Genomic DNA, 19079 nt, shown 5'->3' with positions numbered 1-19079 from the left:
GATATATAAAAACCTCATACAATTGAACAGCCAAAAAACAATCCAATGAAAAAAAATGAGCAGAACTGAATAGACATTTTTCTAAAGAAGGAATACAGATGGCCAATGCAGGCACATGAAAAGATGCTCTACTTCATTAATAATCATGGAATGCAAATCAAATTTACAATGAGATATCACCTCACATCTGTTAGAATGGCTATTATCAAAAAGACTAGCTATGTCCAGTGTTGGCAAAGATGTGGAGAAAAAGCAATCTCATGCACTGTTTCTGGAAATATAAATTGTAGTGTCTGTATAGAAAACAGCATGGAATTCCCTCAAGAAAACTACAAATAAAACTACCATCTAATCCAGCAATTCCACTACTGAGTATTTAGCCAAAGAAAATGAAGACACTAATCTGAAAAGATATCTGTACTCCCATGTCTATTGTAGTGTTTTTTACAATAGCCAAATTATGCAAACAACCTAAGTGTTCACTGATGGATGAATAAAGAAAATGTGATATATATATATTTGTGTATCTGTGTATGTAGGGTGTGCATTTAGATATGTGTATGTGGTTAAATATTTGCATATTTGTGTGTAAATATATACACAGGTATTTATATGTGTATAACACAATATATAATTTATACATATAGAAACACACACATACATCTACAATGGAATTTCTTATGGTAAAAAAAAAAACAAACAACTGTATTTAAATTTAGCCAGATAGACTCATTTTAGATGATCCCAATTTTGTTGGCAATATCCAAAGCACCATAGTCAAGAGCCAGTCAAATATATTCCTTCTTCTGTCCATCAGGCCTGATCAGGTTGTTGACTTTGGTCACATCAATGCCATAGAGCTTCTTCATGGCCTGTTGCATCTGGTACTTACTGGTCTTGACATCCACAATGAAACAAATCTGTTGTTGCCTTCGTCTTCTTCATGGCTGACTCGGTAGTCAGGGGAAACTTGATGATGGCATAGTGGTCAAGCTTGTTTCCCTGGGGGTGCTTTTTTGAGAATATTTGGGCTGTGTTCAGAGAGGCAGTGTCTTGGGCCCTGGGAAGGTAGGTGATATGCAGATCTTTTTGTGTGCGTGCCTGTGGCTACCTCTACCTTTCAACACTACTTTCTTGGCCTTCAAAGTCTTTGTTTTGGCTTCCATTTTGGGAGGGGCAGGGGCTTCCTTCTTCACTTTCAGCATCATCTTCATGAAGGGCCATGCAATGGAATATTTATACAGTCATAAAAAGAAATAAAATCTTACCATTCATGACAACATGTATAAATCTCAAAGATTTTATGCTAAGTGAAATAAGTCAGATAGAGAAAGACAACTAACATATGATCTGTCTTATATGTGGAATCCGAAAACAAATTGATGGTTGCCAGAGGTGGGCAGTAGGGGTGAAAGAAATTGGTGAACTGGGTTTGTTTTTAGTATAAATAAATTGATCTTAAAAAATAAAATAATTTTTAAATAATTTTTAAATATTTTATTTATTTATTTTTATGAGAGAGAGAGGGAGAGCACAAGCAGGGGTGGGAAGGGGCAGAGGGAGAAGCAGACTCCCTTCTGAGCAGGAAGCCTGATGTAGGACTCCATTCCAGGATCCTGGATCATGACCCAAAGGCAGATGCTTAACCAACTGAGCCACCCAGACACTCTAAAAAAAAAATAATTTTAAAAAGGTATGTAAGTTATTTACCCTGAAAACTATAAGGCTGATAAATATTAAAAAGGACCTAAAGGAATACAGATATATATATATATATTATTTTCCTTAATTAAAAAACTCAATGTGTTCCTCCAAAGTGATCTAAATATTCAATCTAATCTAATTCTAATTCTACCAGATTTTCATTTCTTTGAAAAAAAGTTCAAACTTTGATGTGCTGGTTCTAACATTTATATAGAAGCTCAAATCAACTAAAAGAGTTGTATTTTAAAAAGAAGAATCAAGATGTAAAATTTATACTACCAAATTTCAAGACCATGTGTTATTGGTGAAAAATAATCAGATAAATAGAACAGGATAAAGAGTTTAGAAAAAGACACACATATGTGGCCAATTGATACTTGACAATGGAGAATAAGAATTCTTTACAACAAATCACACTGAAACAACTGGGCAACTCTATGGAGGAAGGAAACTGACCCTCACCCTTATATCACACAGCAAAGCATTTACTGAAAATGGACCACAGATATACTGCCAAAGGTAAAGGAATAAAAGGGAGGGGAACCATTGCAACTTTGGGGTAGGCAAAGGTCTCTAAACAGAAAAACCATTAAACATGATAAATATGACTATTTTGAAATAAAAAGTATTTGTGTTTCTTTAAGAAAATAAAAAGACACAGAATGATAGAAAATGTTTGTAATACATATATCTGATGGAAGAACTTTTACCCAGAATATACAAAGAATTCATGTAGTTCAATAATATTAAAAAAGACACAATTTTTTAAAAGGAAAAAATTTGAACAGACTCTTCGCAAAAGTAGATACATCACCACAAAATAGCAATATATATCCATTATAAAAGTCCAAATTAAAAAGACTGCTAGCACTAAGTGTTGATGAAGATATGGAACAGTGGGACTCTAGTGGAATTTAAAAGGGTCTAGTTACTTTGGAATATTCTTTGCAGTTTCTTAAAAAAATCAACATGCATTCATTTCTAACTATTTATCTATGAAAATACTTATACTCCTAAATATTTATCTAATAAAAATGAAAGCATATGTCTATACAAACACTTACATAGAAACATGCAGAGCAGTTTTATTTTGAAGAACCAAGGAGATTAGAAGTAACGCAAATATCCATCAACAGGTGAATGCATAAAGAAAATACAGCTTATGCATAGTATGAAATTCTACTTAAAATATAAAAGAACAAACTACTGCCACACATTATGAATCTTAAAACAATTAAGCTGAGTAAAAGCAATGAGATATTAAAGAGTGAATACGGTATGTTTCCTTTTACATTAAATTATAAAAAACGCAATCTACATTGACAAAAAAAAAAAAAAAAGCACCTCACCGGTTTCCCAGGGACAGAGGAAGGAATCAACTGCAAAGGTGCAATAGGAAACTGCTTATGTTGGAGATTATTGGCATCATTATGGTAGTGGTGGTTTTCACAGTTTGATGTTTTTTGACAAAATGCAGCACATTGTCAGTTTAAACAGATGAATTTTATTGCAGATAAATTGTATCTCAAAAATCAGAAAAAAAATTTCTTCTTCAGGGGAAACATGTTTTACCACATATTGAAATATTATAAATGATCTGTAAAGGAAATAGTGTTTTTGGTACATGCATAAATTAACAAATGAATAAAATAAAATATAAAATGCAGAAATAGTCCACATGGAAATCTGGCATATATAAAAGTGACAACTCAAAAATCAGTTGGGAAAAAGTAGATTTTTTAATAAGTAATGTTAAGATCATGGATCACCACATGGAATACGATAAAATTCTATCTGTTTTCATACATTACAGTCCGATACAGTCCAAATGGATCAGAGATTTTTCAAAAAAAAAGTGGACGAATTCTTCTATAATCTCAGAAGGGGAAAATTTTCTAACTACCACTCAAAATCAGTACACAATAATGGAAAGAACTGTAAAATTGACTCTAATAAAGAACATTTAATGGGCAGCTCTGGTGGCCCAGCGGTTTAGCGCCACCTTCAGCCTGGAGTGTGATCCTGGGGACTGGGGATCAAGTCCCACAACAGGCTCCCTGCATGGAGCCTGCCTCTCCCTCTGCCTGTGTCTCTGCCTCTGTGTCTGTCATGAATAAATAAATAAAATTTTTTTAAAAAAGAACATTTAACGTAATAAAGGAAAAACAACAAGTGTCAAATAAAAAGACAAATGTCATACTTGGGGAAATATTTGCAATTTATACCACCAATGAAAGATTTACATCCTTAATATATATAGCCCTGTTGAAATAAAGACAAAAAATACTAAGAACTTGAATGAAATATGGGCATGAGATATGAATTGCCAGTTCAGGGAAATAGAAAACCAAGTGACTCTCAAATGTAAAAAACATACCAAATTCACTCCTAAAATAAGAAATGTAAATTCAAACTACCTTGAAATACAATTTCACACATCTTAGACTGGCAAAAATCCTAGTTTGGCAACCTGCTTTGGTAAGGAGGCTGTACAAAACAGGCACTTCTATAATGGCTGATGAGACATACAATTAAAACAAAGTCAAAAAAAAGTAAGCTAGTATAGCCATTTTTGGAAGACAACTTGGCCATTTCTTATAAAGCTACACATAGGCTTACCACACAGTTCAGCAACCATTCTCCTAGGTATTTATTTTTAAGATTTATTTATTTATTTGAGAAAGAGAGACAGGACACACATGAGCTAGGGGAAGGGGAGAGGGAGAGAATCCTCAAGCAGACTCCTCACTGAGCATGGAGCCCAATGTGGGGCTTTGATCTCATGACCCTAAGACGATGGCCTGATCCAAAACCAAGACTCGGACTCTCAACTGGCTGAGCCACCCAGATATTTCTCCAAATGAGAAAGTTTGAGGTATTTTCTCAAATGAGTTGAAAACTCCTATCCCTTAGAAAACCTGCTCATGAAAAAAAAGAAAAGAAAAGAAAAGAAAAGAAAAGAAAAGAAAAGAAAAGAAAAGAAAAGAAAAGAAAAGAAAAGAAAAGGGCAGCCCCGGTGGTGCAGCGGTTTAGCGCCGCCTGCAGCCCGGGGTGGGATCCTGGAGATCCGGGATCGAGTCCCACGTCGGCTCCCTGCATGGAGCCTGCTTCTCCCTCTGCCTGTGTCTCTGCCTCTCTCTCTCTGAATAAATAAATAATAAATAAATAAATAAATAAATAAATAAATAAATCTTAAAAAAAAAAGATTGAAAAGAAAAGAAAAGAAAACCTGCTCATGAATGTTCATAGAAATTGATTCATAACTGCCAAAACTTGAAAGCAACCAAGTTACCCTTCAGTGAATGGTTAAACAGTGGTACATCCCGACAACAAAATATTATTCAGTAATAAAAAGAAATGAGCTATCAAGTCACTAAAAGACATGGAAGAACCTTAAATGCGTAGTGAAAGAATCCAATCAGCAAAGGCTACCTACCGTCTGAATTCCAGCTATATGGCATTCTGGGAAAAGACAGTAGTAGTAAGATCAGTGGTCGCCTGGAGTTTGACATAAGGGAGGGATGGACGAAAAGGTAGAGCAAAGGGAATTTTTAGGGCACTGAGACCATTCTGGATGATACTGCAGTGATATATATATATATATGTGTGTGTCGTGATACATTTCTCAAAACCCATAGAACTGTAGGACATAGAGTCAATCCTAATGTAAACTATGGGCATTAGTTAATAATAATGTATCAATATCGACTCATCAATCATAACAAATATACCACACTAATGCAAGATGTTACTATTAGGGAAAGTGAGGCAGGGAAAAAAGCTATATGGGAACTCTATTATCCGTACGGTTTTATATTAAAAATGCTTTAAAAATAACATATTTAAGTAAATTAGGCTAAACAATGATAAATGCTTTGGGATGAACAAAGGGCGAAGTGGGGAATGGGAGGCAGAGTATTGTGGTGGTGGTAAGGAGGCAGGAAGGCAGTGTGGGGTATTAGCATGGTCAAGGAAGGCCAGACTTGAGCCGGGCTTGAGGGTGGTGTGGTGGTGCATTTCAGAGGCAAGAGCAGGAGAGAGAGGAGTAGCTGAAGGCAAGGATCCAGAACAAGAATGAGGAGGCCAGGGTCATGGGAGCATCCCATTGCATAGATCTAGAAGAAAAAAATGACTTGTCTGAATCACACAACTCACTTCTTTCAGCTTGGTCAGAGACAAACAGGAGAGTTCTTATGCTGAGCAGTCCTGTGCCTGGAAGCGAGGCTCTCAGTGTACACCATGCGATGGGACAACCGAGACACCAAGCAGCAGGATGGGTGGAGCCCTGCTTCGTCCTGCACAAGTCTTCCTCCCATATCAACAGGAGTATTTGGCCTCTTCCTCCAACCTATAGGCCACGTGGTTTCACTCTACTTCTTCCCAAACTCAGAGCTGCAACCCCCAACTCCCTGTGATTAAACTAATGGAGATAAATTGGTTTAACCAGAAACCCCTGGTTAAGGAAAAAGGAGTAAAAATTTTAGCTCTCGGCTGGATCTCAGCGGGGAAAAAGAACCGTTTTCATTTACAAGGTGGCTAGAGACACCAACAGGGTATAGAATATGACAGAATTAGGAGAACAAATATGGTGCTTTTCGGTGTTTCACTTAAATGTCTCCAGAATATTCCAGATGATGAATGTCAGAGCTGTTACCTGGTAACAGCAGGGCAGGTGTACTTTGGAAGGCACTTGAATTGGCAAATGCCATGGTGTGGTCCAAACTTTTAAAATACAAAACACTGGGGCACCTGGGTGGCTCAGTGGGTTAAGTGTCTGCCTTTGACTCAGGTTATGATCCCAGGATGCTGGGATCAAGCCCTACATTGGGACTCCCTGCTCAATGGGGAGCCTGCTGCTCCCTCTGCTCATTCTCTCTCTCTCTCTCTCTCTCTCTCTCTCTCTTCTCTCTGCAACAAATAAATAAAATCTTTTTAAAAAATAAAATAAAATACAAAACCCCAGAAGAGGTCTGCCTGCTTAAAAATGGGATCAGCCCAATGGCTGTGTATACTCAAGCCCCACTACTTTAGTGAAATAACTTAGGAGAGTCATCTGATTTCTCTTCCATCCTAGAAAATAATAATTGTTTCCTAGTAGGAGTGGGGGGAATATTTGGTAAGTCAATGCATGTAAAATGTTTAACATAGTACCTGGCATGGAATAAGTGCTTACTGAATGTTAGCCTAAAAGTGAGTCTGTAGATAACAATCTGGACACCTGCTTTTCTTTACTATCACCAGTGAAGTAATAATGGAACATGGAGAAATACTTCTACAGAGCCAAGAGAAGCTTTATAGCACTTTTAAAAGAGTGATTCCCAAATCGCTGTCCTTTTAACTATAGTGTCCCATGAAATGTTCATAGCTGTTTAATGGCCAAATATACTTGAGCAAATATAGCTAAAAACAAATTGGAGAAAACAACAACAACAACAACAACAACCCTGGCTTCTTGTGGTGAGCATACCATGATGTATGGACTTGTTCAATCATTGCATTGCATGCCTGAAACTAATATAACTTTGTGTATCAGCTATACTTCAATAAAAAAATAGAGTTCTTACTTTTTTGAATATTTAAGTGCCTTAGCATTGAAGATATAATATGGACTGACATGGCTTGGCCTGAATTTCAGAAGGATGACTCTGGCAGCATTAGGACAGATAGCCTGAAGGTCAAGAGACTAGACACAGAGATGAGAAATGATGTAGGCTGTGTGGATGGGCACAATGTCAGGGCATTAGTGACACTAGAAAGGTAGAATAGTCAGTTGTTGGTGCCCAATGAAATGTCAGGTGTGCAAGCAAGGGAGAAATCATCAGAGAGTTTCCATTTTCTTTGGAGTATGGTGGTAAAACCTAAGATAAAGAAAGGTAAGAAAGGGAAAAGATAATGAAAAAGAAGAAAGAGAAGAGATTGATCCATTGCCTTGAGTTTCTATTATATAACAGAGATGATGAGATGCCTATTTTATTTTGTCCTTACATTTCCAAAAGGTAGATAGATATTTATCATCTCCACCCTCCAGAAGAGAAAACTAAACCTCACAAAAATTAATAACTGGCCTTTCTTCCTGGAGCCGGGGAAGACCAGATGGCTCTCAAATCCATGCCCTTCTTTCTACTACAACCCTCTGCTCATGAGTTGGCTCATAATGTGGCAGCTTCATGTTGGAACTATCAGAAAAACTATGAAAAAGTCCATCCTTTTTATTGAACCACGTTAACTTCAGAGAACCAACCTGAAATTTTGCTCTGATTGCTGCCAAATGCTTTGAGAGTGGTTGACTGCTTGGGACGGCAGAGACCCAGCTCTGCTTTGGAGTAGAAGTTATCCCCCTGAACTGGCATGAGCACAGAAAAGGCACTCTACCCTATGGATCCCTGTGAACACCCCTGAGAGTGTGTCATGTAGTCCCAGAGGGCTCAGGAGTACCCAAGAAAATAGCCAGGTCAGACCACTGCTCTGTGATGATCAAGTTTGTAAAATAACAACACATTTGAAAATTGGACACATTTTGTTAGACCAAAGGCCAATTGGGAGTTTCTGGTCCAGATGGCCTGCTCGGCCTGAACCCTCCTAATGACCCTCTAGGACAGAGTGGGAATGCTTCTCACCCACCGTGTGAGATATTTGTGAGGACTGGTTAACTCAAATATTAGTGAAGATCCAGCTGTACAGTATTTGCAAATACCCCTCCCCTCACCAAACAACCCTACACAAACGGACCCTTTGCTTCTCAAATGCATTCCCATAATCCTAGAGTGGGGAGGTAAGCACAAACGTGTAAGGGACTCACTTTCAGGCTCGCACCCACTCTCTTAAGGTGATGATCTTGCGTGGCTCTGCTGCACAAAGGTGAGTACCACTTTTCCCTTTTGGTGAAATGGGAATCACAGGACCAGTTCATAGAGTTGCTGTAGAAATGAATGCAAATCGCCTAAAGGATGGAACAAACACGAGTTAACCCTCAACACGAACTGAAATTACCGCGGTGGATGGAAAGGAGGCTGCTTACTCCTGAGGGAGACAGATAATGCTCCTGGCTTCAACAGGAATAAGACTGGTAGGACCCAATCAAACAAACCATCCGAAGGGTCTTGCCACACCTACCACTACGCTTCTTCCCGTAAACACCATGGGGTGGGGGGTGGGGGCGAGACGATTAAAACCTAATGTCAAAACACGTTTGGCTGTGTCCTAACCCCCCATGTAATCGGACACGATGCAAATCTAAATTACAGTGTGCTCCAGCGGAGAAGAGCCGAGGCTCGGGGGCAGCGCCGAGTAATCAGCCGCTAACGCAATCCAAGCAAGCGCACGGACGCTCTACCTTCGTCAGCATCTAGGCCCACTCGGAGCGCAGCCCCTTTATGTAAATACAAAGGGATAACGACGGCAGGAAGAAAACAATAGAGTGGGTATTGTCTATCGCAGGGATGAGGCGGGTTTGGAAGGCACCAAGCAGGCGGGCGGCAGCGCGCAGCGGCTTCAAAGAGGGGGCGGGGGAGGAGCCAGAAAAGCCCAGCCCCTCCGAAGCCCCCCGGCGCCCGGCCGGACGCGCCGGCAGCCAATGGGCACACGCAGCGACCAAAGTGCCCGAGTTTGTTAGAGCCGCTTTCCCTCTTCTTTCAACGTAAACGAAAGCGAAATGACCGTACCGATTGGCTTCATCCGCAGCATACAAGTGGAATAAACGGTGCCTGGTGGCAGGCGTTCAGTCGCTGGGCCACAGCTGGGCGCGGAGGCTGCGCTTGCTGGAGTCGCCTTTGCAGCCCAGCCGCACGCAGCTCCGCGAGTCCCCCGGGACCGCCTGGAGGAACGCGGGGCGGCGGGGGCGGTGGCTGCGGGGGCAGGCTGGCAAACTGAAGACCGGGGAGTACTTTGCAAACACCATTACATGGCACGTGAAAAGTGTAACGTGGCAGGAAACAGGCAGCACCTGGTGTGTCAGCAGCTAATTGTGTTGTTCGGTGGCACGTTAGCCCCGCGCCGCTGCAAACCCGGCCGCTCACCGGCCGTGCGGGCGCCACAGATCCCTCCTACGCGGGACCCACCGGTCAGGTGGCAGCGTCCCCGAGGTCTCCCATTGCATTTAAATCAACGCGGGCACCAATGACACGCCTGTATCTTACCCTTGCGGGGCTGGGACGGAAGTCGTTTTCAGCCACTTTACACAGAGATGTCTGGGAAAAAGAGGAAAAGTGAATTCAAGAAGTGCATTGGAGTTTAATACGTTTTGGGGGAAATTAAAAAAAAAAAAAAAGAAGAAGAAGAAGAAGAAGAAAGGAGGGAGGAAAGGATGGAGGGAAGAGGAAGGAAGGAATGAAAAGGGAAAAGGAGAAAAAAGGGGTACCTGGGGACCTCAATATGAAGAGCATGCAACTCTTGATCTCAGGGTCCTGAGTTCGAGCCCCACACGGGGTGTAAAGATTATTTAAGTAACTAAAACTCTTAAAAGGGAGGGGGTCGGTCGGGGCACCTGGATGGGTCAGTGGTTGAACATCTGCATTAGGTTCAGGTCGTGATCCCGGGGTCCTGGGATCTAGTCCTACATGGCCCGAGGGAGCTTGCTTCTCCCTCTGCCTATGTCTCTGCCTCTCTATGTGTGTCTTATGAGTAAATAAATAAAATCTTTAAAAAACTAAAAAATAAAAGGGGAATGAAGCAAGAAAATAATTGAATAAAAGAATGACTTTTGTATACAAGAACACTTTTTGCTTTTATTTCTTAATTAGAGCCAGTTTCCTGCAAGAGGTAGCAATATCCATAAATGCCCCTCTTCCATGGTTGCTATTTTTACACACAGGCAAGGGAAATAAAGACAAAATTTCCTAGTAGAATTCGATCATATTTTCAGGGGACATTAGTCTTTGAGGTCCTAATATTCCATTTATTCCAAACCTTAATCTAATATGCATGTGACCTGTGTATTCAGGGTTCCTTTATTAGGACATTAGGGTTCGGTCCAAACTTTATATTTACAGAGAAAATGGTCATATTTAGAAGGAAAGTGGATGAAACTAGGTGTTTCATGTGGTCTTTAATTAGTATCAGCTCATCGTTTGTGGCATACTATAATAAACAAAAGTCACAAGAATTTTTTAAAGGATCGAATCTTGCATGAAGAACTGACATAATATATTTTGGCTGGTCCCAGTTTTCTAATAACTAGTGTCTTACAAATGTTTTTGAAAAGCCTATAAATTCTGGTGAGTTTATTTTGATGCTTAAGTGGAAGATACATAGTTAAATCTAAAGCAGTTTCAATGGATATGGCAAACTGTATAACTCAAGGATGAGGGGATTTGAAAGTGAGACAGTTCAAATCTGCAGTCCCACTCACAATAACTTACAAGCTGTGTGACTATAAGCATGTAACTTAACCTCTCTGAGATTCAATGACTTCATCTGTGAACTATGAAAAGTTATGCCTATCTTGTAAGGTTGGCTGAGGATCAGAGAAAAAAAATGTATGAAGAGCTGACCACAGTGCCTTGCATACAATCAATATTCAATTGTTTGCTTTTTATGTTAGAGGTAGTATGAGCTTTTAGGAGGAAACTGGTGGATATCTTCTACTTTTTAATTAGACATATTAAAAAAAAAACACAAAAGTACCAAATGCATTAATATATTCTTCTAAGCTTCAAGCAGCAAGTATAAATGACAGACAATATCTCTCCTTTGCCTCAAGATGTAAATTCTGGAAGCAGACATGAGACTTACCCCAGAGTGGATCTGTATCGAGTGCTTATCCCCAGGGATATACTGTATACATAACTCGTAACTCGATGCGTCTGTTACTGTTGTAATTGGGAAGCAGGAAAGCCATCCTCATGTAGAAAGAGAGCCAAGGCTCTCTGCAATGTCAATGAGGTAGGATCAGAATGACATTTTCAGCATAATGTTAGCCAATTAGATGTTGGAAAAATGTATGCACTGCTCCAATCCACCTGTCATATGCCTAGGATTCCTAATAGGGAACAGGAGGAGGTCACCAAAAAAGAAAGCAAAAATCAGGGAGGAAAAATTTGACTGTAAAGGCAAGATTGGCTGAAAACAGCAGCACTCAGGAAGAAAGTTCCAAACAAAGTGGAAAGTGGCCGTTGAATAATTTTGACAGCGAATTGCAATGATTGCCAATGCTCTGCATCAGGGTCCTCTATTTTGGAGAAAATTTTATGGATGCCTTACTGGCAGCCTAATGAAAGGACTGCTACAAATCATCTCAGAGTCAACAAGAAAGAGGTCCTAAAACTAAAACTAGCCTCTTCCTAGGCTGCCACCAAAAAAAAAAAAAAAAAAAAAAAAAAAAAAAAAAAAAAAGCCTACATTCTCCCAATGAGGTTTTTCAAAAATGAATTACGCCATTAAGTGCCAAGAAGAAAATTAGCTATGAGCTTTTAAATTTAAAATGATCCCCTTTTTAATTGTAAAACAGTGGCACTTAACTGCTATTGATCCTGCTGAGACACATTAGGGAACAGGGTCACCATAACTGTTAATATTCACTGCTTAGTGAAAGAGCATCAAAGGACATTTTAATGTCACAGACTTTCTCGGGGAGTTTTTAAAGAAGGTTTGAATCAGCCAGCCTATGAATGAAAAGGACATGAGGTAGACAAATGTAGAAACAAATGTGATAGCAATTTTCTGCTAATCAAATCATAACTCAAGATTGATTTTTTGGCAAAAGTTTATGTCATATAGATTTCCAAGGCTGGTCGACATTTAAAAGTCAGAGTATATATTTTCTATAGAGTGGGACTTTTCAGATGATCATCCAATGGGGAATTTTTGTTTATTTTTTAACACAGAAATGTAAGAGAGAGCCTCCCTTCTGGGGAAGACCACTCCACTTTTGCATACTTCAGAAGGAAGGACTGTGAAATGTCCATGACATTTTATTCCAAACTCAGTCCATCCGACTTTTTTTGAAGCTTTTATTGGATAAGACAATGAATGTTCGGTTTCTTAAAGGAAGAAATTACATTTTTCGAGCACATTCAAAAGAGAGTTTCTCCTTTCACCCAGATCCTATACTGAATTTGAAAATATTGACTTTGTGGCATTGTCGACTTCTAGAATGCCGAACTTTGCCAAAATCCGGAGCTGAACAAAGTGCTTGCTGTTAAAAGTAAGACCTCTTATTCCAAAGCCCTAAGAGAAATGTTAAAAAGGTAAATACAATGTGGTATTGAACTTAAAAAAAAAAAAAAAAAAAGCTCGTGTTCATCTTTCTAACCAGATCATCTTTACTTCTTCACAGTGCATATTTCTCAATATGCCAGTGGACTCTTGCTAAAATAGTATTATCATTTTTTTGGTCCCAAGTGTTCAAAAATACAACTTAAATGTCTATTAAAACATTTTTTAGGGTGTTACATTTTGGCAAATAAAACCTTACAGGGATTACCACCTTGAAAGGGAAATAACAGAAGGAAATAAATGGTGTCTTTGGGGGATTTACATTCTTATTGTTTTAAAGAAGGTATTTCATTCTTTATGGCATCATTGAGATGTCCTGGGGGACATCTGGGGACAAGTAGAACACGAGTGGCCTCTAGAATGTATTCATTCTTAGATCCACGTACCACGTATTTACCCAATGCACGTTCCCTGGGATTTCACATTGGAAACTAAGGAAACTCCACTAGCATTAATGTATTTAAATGCATTATATACATATATAAAGAATTTATATATAAATGTGTATATACTATAGGAATACATTTTATAAAATGCACTTAAATAAATATAAATGTATTTTATAATGTGGAATAAAAAAGGATTCATATTAATAAAGATAAACAACTTATTCATAGAAGAAAGTTTTAATAATAGTCTTTAATATTTCAATTTTGTTTCCTATGTAATAAACACAGTTTAAAATAATTATCATTATTTTTAATAATAAGATTTACTGAATGATTTTTCGATTGATCCCATTTATTTCAAATGGGATCATTCAGGAAAACATTCAGGAAAATTTCTGCAACTAAGCTGCTAAATTTCTATAACTAGCCAATAATTCTAGCCAGAACAAGTTAAAAATTATGATTCTCTAATCCTGGTGATGATAATCTTTTTAGAAGAGATAGAATGTAAATATATCATGATTTATTCAAAAACTATTACTAAAAATTGATCAGAGTGCTGTCTGGGTGGCTCAATTGGTTAAGCATTTGCTTTCAGCTCAGGTCATGATCTTAGGGCCTTGGTGTAGGGCTCCCTGCTCAGTGGGGAATCTGTTTCTCCCCCTCTCTCTGCCCCTCCACCCATTTGTGCTCTCTCTCTTGCTCTCTCTCTCTCAAATAAATAAAATCTTTAAGAAAAAAAAAACTAAAAATTGATCAGAAATAGATTTATGATAAATCAAAATAAATTTTAAAGGAACTAAAGGAACTCAATTTAGAGACTGATAATTATTGTTCTGGAATAAGAATAATTTGCTTAAGAGAATTTTTAGTTTAGATTTTACATAATAGTTTGTATAGAATCGATGTTAAATATTCATAAAGTAGGACATAACTTTACATATTTTTGCATATCAAAGATTGGTACTCTATTCTCTATTTAATAAAGGCTCAGAGTATTCTAGCCTTTGCAATAAGTACAATAAAGGGAGTAGAAGAAAATATTTATTTTGCCTATTTTTATACAAAACTCTATGCCTGCCTTACTTCTGGATGTCTCTTACAGAAAAAGTAATTTTGGTACACATGCATGCAGATTAAATCATTGTGGGATCCCTGGGTGGCGCAGCGGGGATCCCTGGGTGGAGCAGCGGTTTAGTGCCTGCCTTTGGCCCAGGGCGCGATCCTGAAGACCCGGGATCGAATCCCACGTCGGGCTCCCGGTGCATGGAGCCTGCTTCTCCCTCTGCCTATGTCTCTGCCTCTCTCTCTCTCTCACTGTGTGCCTATCATAAATAAATAAAATTAAAAAAAAATCATTGTAGTTGGGATGGTTAAAAAATGTGTCAGGAAGGGAGAGGGTATGAACAGTGCAGAGTGGAGCAAGAAGATTTGGAATGATCTCTTCAGACAGATATAGAGGTAGGTTCTAAATAAATCCCAGTCTTGGAGCTGCTGTCCCAGGTGGATCACTAGACGTGGTCTGATGGTTGTGGGGCAGACAGATGAACCAGGTGAGGAATTTTTTCCACCATGTCCTGGAGCCATGAACCCAAATCTACACATTACCTGTCCTTGCCCCCACAGTCAGGAGAAGGTACAGTTCAGACTTTGTGGAGTTTGAAGCACATACATTTTGAGGGACCCTCTTAAAAAACAAGAAAAGAAATTATAAATATGACATTAGTTATGAATGGAAATATTTGGTTAGAATAAGAAAAGAAATCACAACATTTTTGAGACTTGGAAATTCAGTCCATTTTTCTGTGGCAGCTTAAGGTAATTTGCTTGAAATGTATACAGAACAATAGTTCCAAAGGCAAGTTAGTCTGTCCCTCACTGGAAAGGCCTTCACTTCTGGCACCTCCCAGCACTCATAGGTACATAGAGCCCCCTGAAGCTAAAGCTTTCTTCATCAGCTTTGTAAGAATCCGTCTCCGGTACAGCGAAGCCATGATGAGTCTTTGGCTGGTTATCTTTTATGGCTCCACATTTGGTTCATCCCACATTACATGCCAAGGCAATATTCCATGAGAAAGACAATATCTGCACCTTTGAAATTCCAGTCTCCCAGTGAAGGAAAAAGTGTTACTATGGAATGGGCTGTGGGCCATGATTCTTCCCTCCAACCTGCCCACCTCTGTCACGGTCCCTGTGGAGAGAAGTCTTCAGCCTTTCCACTCCATAGCTACACGGTTGCAGAGCTCATGTGTATGGTAGGGAAGGTATGTTCCCAGAGACTCACAATTTTGTCTCATGCTGCCAATATCATAGACTAAGAGTTCCCAAATCCAGCCAGTTTGGCACAGTTCAGCAGTCATAGGTGGCAGCTTCAGGCCCAGTCATGACATTTCAGGTACGAAGATAGGAGTTGATTGGCTTAAAACTACAACTTGTAAGAGTTCGGAAGTCACAACACCTTTCTGTCTGTTCTGACAGGTCAATAAGACTGAATTTGCACCTCAGAAGTGGAACACTATTTAAAAAATAATCAAGTTGCTTCAGAAGCTGACAGCCAGGAGAGTTGAAGAATGTGATAAGAGTGTGAACTGTCCATTCCAGCCTCCCAGTTGGGAAGAATGAAATGCATTGGGAATTGGGAGGTTCAGAAAGCCTCACCATACAGTTAGGCCAGACAGAAGGTGGTGATGGGATGCACAGCATCAGAATCCAGAGTCAGGTGGAAATATGGCTGTCAGATAAAATATAGGACATTCAATTTCTAAATTCAGATATACATGAGTAAATTTTTCAATATATGTACATTCCCAAAATTGCATGGGATTTATTCATACTAAAAAGTTATTTTTTTATATATGAATTTACACTTAAGTTGGAGTCCTATATTTTTTTATTTGCCTAGTCTGGTAATGCTAGGTAGAAAGTCATGTGAAAGGGAAACCCTAAATTAGCCAGGACCATTCAGTTCTAAGAAGTAGAAAAGGATGACAAACTACTTAAAACAAAAATAAAAATAAATGTGCAAATATATGGTCAACTGAATTTTTTCCTAGCTCTAACATTCTTTTTTTTCTCACTACTTTAAGCATCTTTATTTTTTTGTCATTTTTTTTTCATCATGGTAAGCGTACTCTTTTCATCTCCATCTCCTATTTCTCCCATCTCCCCCACCCACCTGCCTCGGGTAACTATCAACTTGTTCTCTATGATTGAGAGTCTGTTTCATCGATTGTCTCTCTCTCATTTTTTTACCTTTGCTCATTTGTTTTGTTTCTTAAATTCCGCATATGAATGACATCACATAGTATTTGTCTTTCTCCGACTGACCTTTTGCTTAGCAATAGATGCTCTAGCTGTATCCACGTTGTTGTAACTGGCAAGATTTCATTATTTTTTATGGCTGAATAACATTCCATTGTATTTATGTGCTACTTATTTATCCATTCATCTATCAATGGACAGTTGGGCTGCTTCTACAGTTTGGCTAGGGGTACAGGTATCCCTTTGAATTAATGTTTTTATATTTTGGGTGTGGTTACTGAATAAAGTGGTTCTATTTTTAATTTTTTGAGGAAATTCTATCATGTTTTCTATGATGATTGCACCAAATGGCATTCCCATCAATAAGGTAAGAGGGTTCCTTTTTCTCCACATCCTCACCAACATTTGTTGTTTTGTATGTTTTTGATTTTAGCCATTCTGGCAGGTGTGAGGTGATATCTTATTGTAGTTTTGATTTGCATTTCCCTGAAATTGAGTGATGTTGAGCATCTTTTCATGTGTCTGTTGGCCATCTGGACAACTTCAGAGAAATTTGTATTCACATCTTCTGCCCACTTTTTAATGGATTATTTGATTTCAGGTTGTTAAGTTGTATCAGTTCTTTTTATATTTTGGATACTAGCTCTTTATTGGATATATATGTCACTTGCAAATACCTTCTACCATTCAGTAGGTTGATTTTTACTTTTAATGATTTTGTCTTCTGCTGTGCAGAAACTTTTTATTTTGATATATTCCCAATAGTTTATTTTGATGTAGTCCCAATAATTCATTGATGCTTTTGTTTTCCTTACCTCAAGAGACATATCTAGAAAACTCTTGCTATGGCCAATGTCAGATAAAGCAGCCTATGCTCTCTCCAAGGATTTTTAGGTCTTGCATTTAGATCTTTAATCCATTTTCAGTTTATTTTTTTTTGTTTATGGTGAAAGAAAACCATGACAAACTACTTAAAGCAAAACTAAAAATAAGTGTTGTGCAAGCATATGTTCAATTAATTTTTTTATAACAGTAAAAATACTATTCATGTGGACAAGAAAAGGGTGCTGAAATGCCTGGATATTTCTGTGAGAAAAAAATAAAACTCAACCCTTATTTTGTATTATACAAAAAATTAATTTAAAATGGATCATATACCTAAAGTAAATGCTAAAACTATAAGGCAACTAAAGACAAATATAGAAGAATACCTGTACAACATGAGGTAGGCAGAGATTTCTTAGGATACAAAGGAGGAACTAAGCATAAAAGAAAAATTGCTAAATTGGTGTCTTGGATTGAATGTCCTAAAGGTGGAGCCTGAGGTGGGCTCTTGTGTGAGTCATTTATTGAGTGAATGCCTGTAAGGGACACCTGTTAGGAAGTAAGAGAAGCAGGATAGGACAAAAGAAGAAGCATAGCAAAGAAGTGGGGTCAGCTGGAATCCAGGCCCTGTCTGAAGCCATAGGGAGGCATGGACACAAATGACACTTCAGTTCTATCCCATATGGAAATCAGAGTTAAAGCCTTGTATACACCATAACAACCAGCCATTTGTATAGGTCATTCCAGAAAAGAAAAAAAAAAATGGTGCTCCAGTTATTTCTAGGTAAAATGACCCCCAGTGGCTGACAATTCTTCTGAGAAGGCTCTCCCTGTAAGCCTTTTGCAGCCAACATTTATAATAACTGGGAATGGATCTATTACCATTGAACATCATCAAAGTTAAAACATTCAATGATCAAAAGGTGTTATTTTAAAAATGATTAGTTGGGATGCCTGGGGGGCTCAGTGGTTAAGCATCTGCCTTTGGCTCAGCGTGATCCTGGAGTCCTGGGATCGAGTCCCACATCGGGATCCCTGCATGGAGCTTGCTTCTCTCTCTGCCTGTGTCTTTGCTTCTCTCTCTGTCTCTTGTGAATAAATAAATACAATCTTAAAAAATAAATAAATAAAAATGATTAGTCAAGTCACATATTGAAAGAAAGTATTTATTTCAATTTGCATCTTACAAAAGACTCATATCCAGAATAGATAAATAATTTTAGAAAACCCAAACAAACAATCCATGTGTTAAAAAGGGGCAAAGATCTTATATGCAGAAAACCCTAAGGATTCAACAAACATGCTATTATAATTAACAAATGACTTCAGCAAAGTACCAAAATACAAAATCAACACACAAAAATTAGCTGCATTTCTATACACTAACAATGAAAAATCTGAAAAGGGAGTTACAATTCCATTTTCAATAGCACAAAAAGAATAAAATACTTAAGAATTAACTAAAGAGGTGAAAGACTTGTATAACAAAAAGCACAAAACATTGCTGAAAGAAATGGAGTATAGGAATACATAGGAACACATTCTATGTTCATGGATTCAAAGACTCAATATTGTTAAGATGCCTATACCAACCAAAGCAACCTACAAATTGAATACAACTCCTACCAAAATCCCAATGATATTTTTGCAAACATAGAAAAACCCACCTTAAATTCATATAGGATCTCA

At 38.3% G+C, this 19079-nt stretch overlaps 1 long non-coding RNA gene across 2 annotated transcripts; it reads right to left on the bottom strand.

The window, feature by feature from the left end:
- Window positions 1-1521: 1521 nt before the first annotated feature.
- LOC112653705 (uncharacterized) lies at window positions 1522-9723 on the bottom strand. Of its 2 annotated transcripts, none has more exons than XR_003132397.3 (3): window positions 9366-9723; window positions 8504-8644; window positions 1522-1668 (listed from the first exon to the last, which is right to left on the bottom strand). It is a non-coding gene; the product is annotated as an uncharacterized LOC112653705 (long non-coding RNA). The 2 variants fall into 2 exon arrangements; XR_007409639.1 differs by lacking the exon at window positions 9366-9723 and adding an exon at window positions 9038-9176.
- Window positions 9724-19079: the final 9356 nt, after the last annotated feature.

This window comes from Canis lupus, chromosome 3 (genome assembly GCF_003254725.2).
Source record: "Canis lupus dingo isolate Sandy chromosome 3, ASM325472v2, whole genome shotgun sequence".
Lineage (NCBI taxonomy): Eukaryota > Metazoa > Chordata > Mammalia > Carnivora > Canidae > Canis > Canis lupus.
This window is presented reverse-complemented; position numbering and strand designations above follow the sequence as displayed.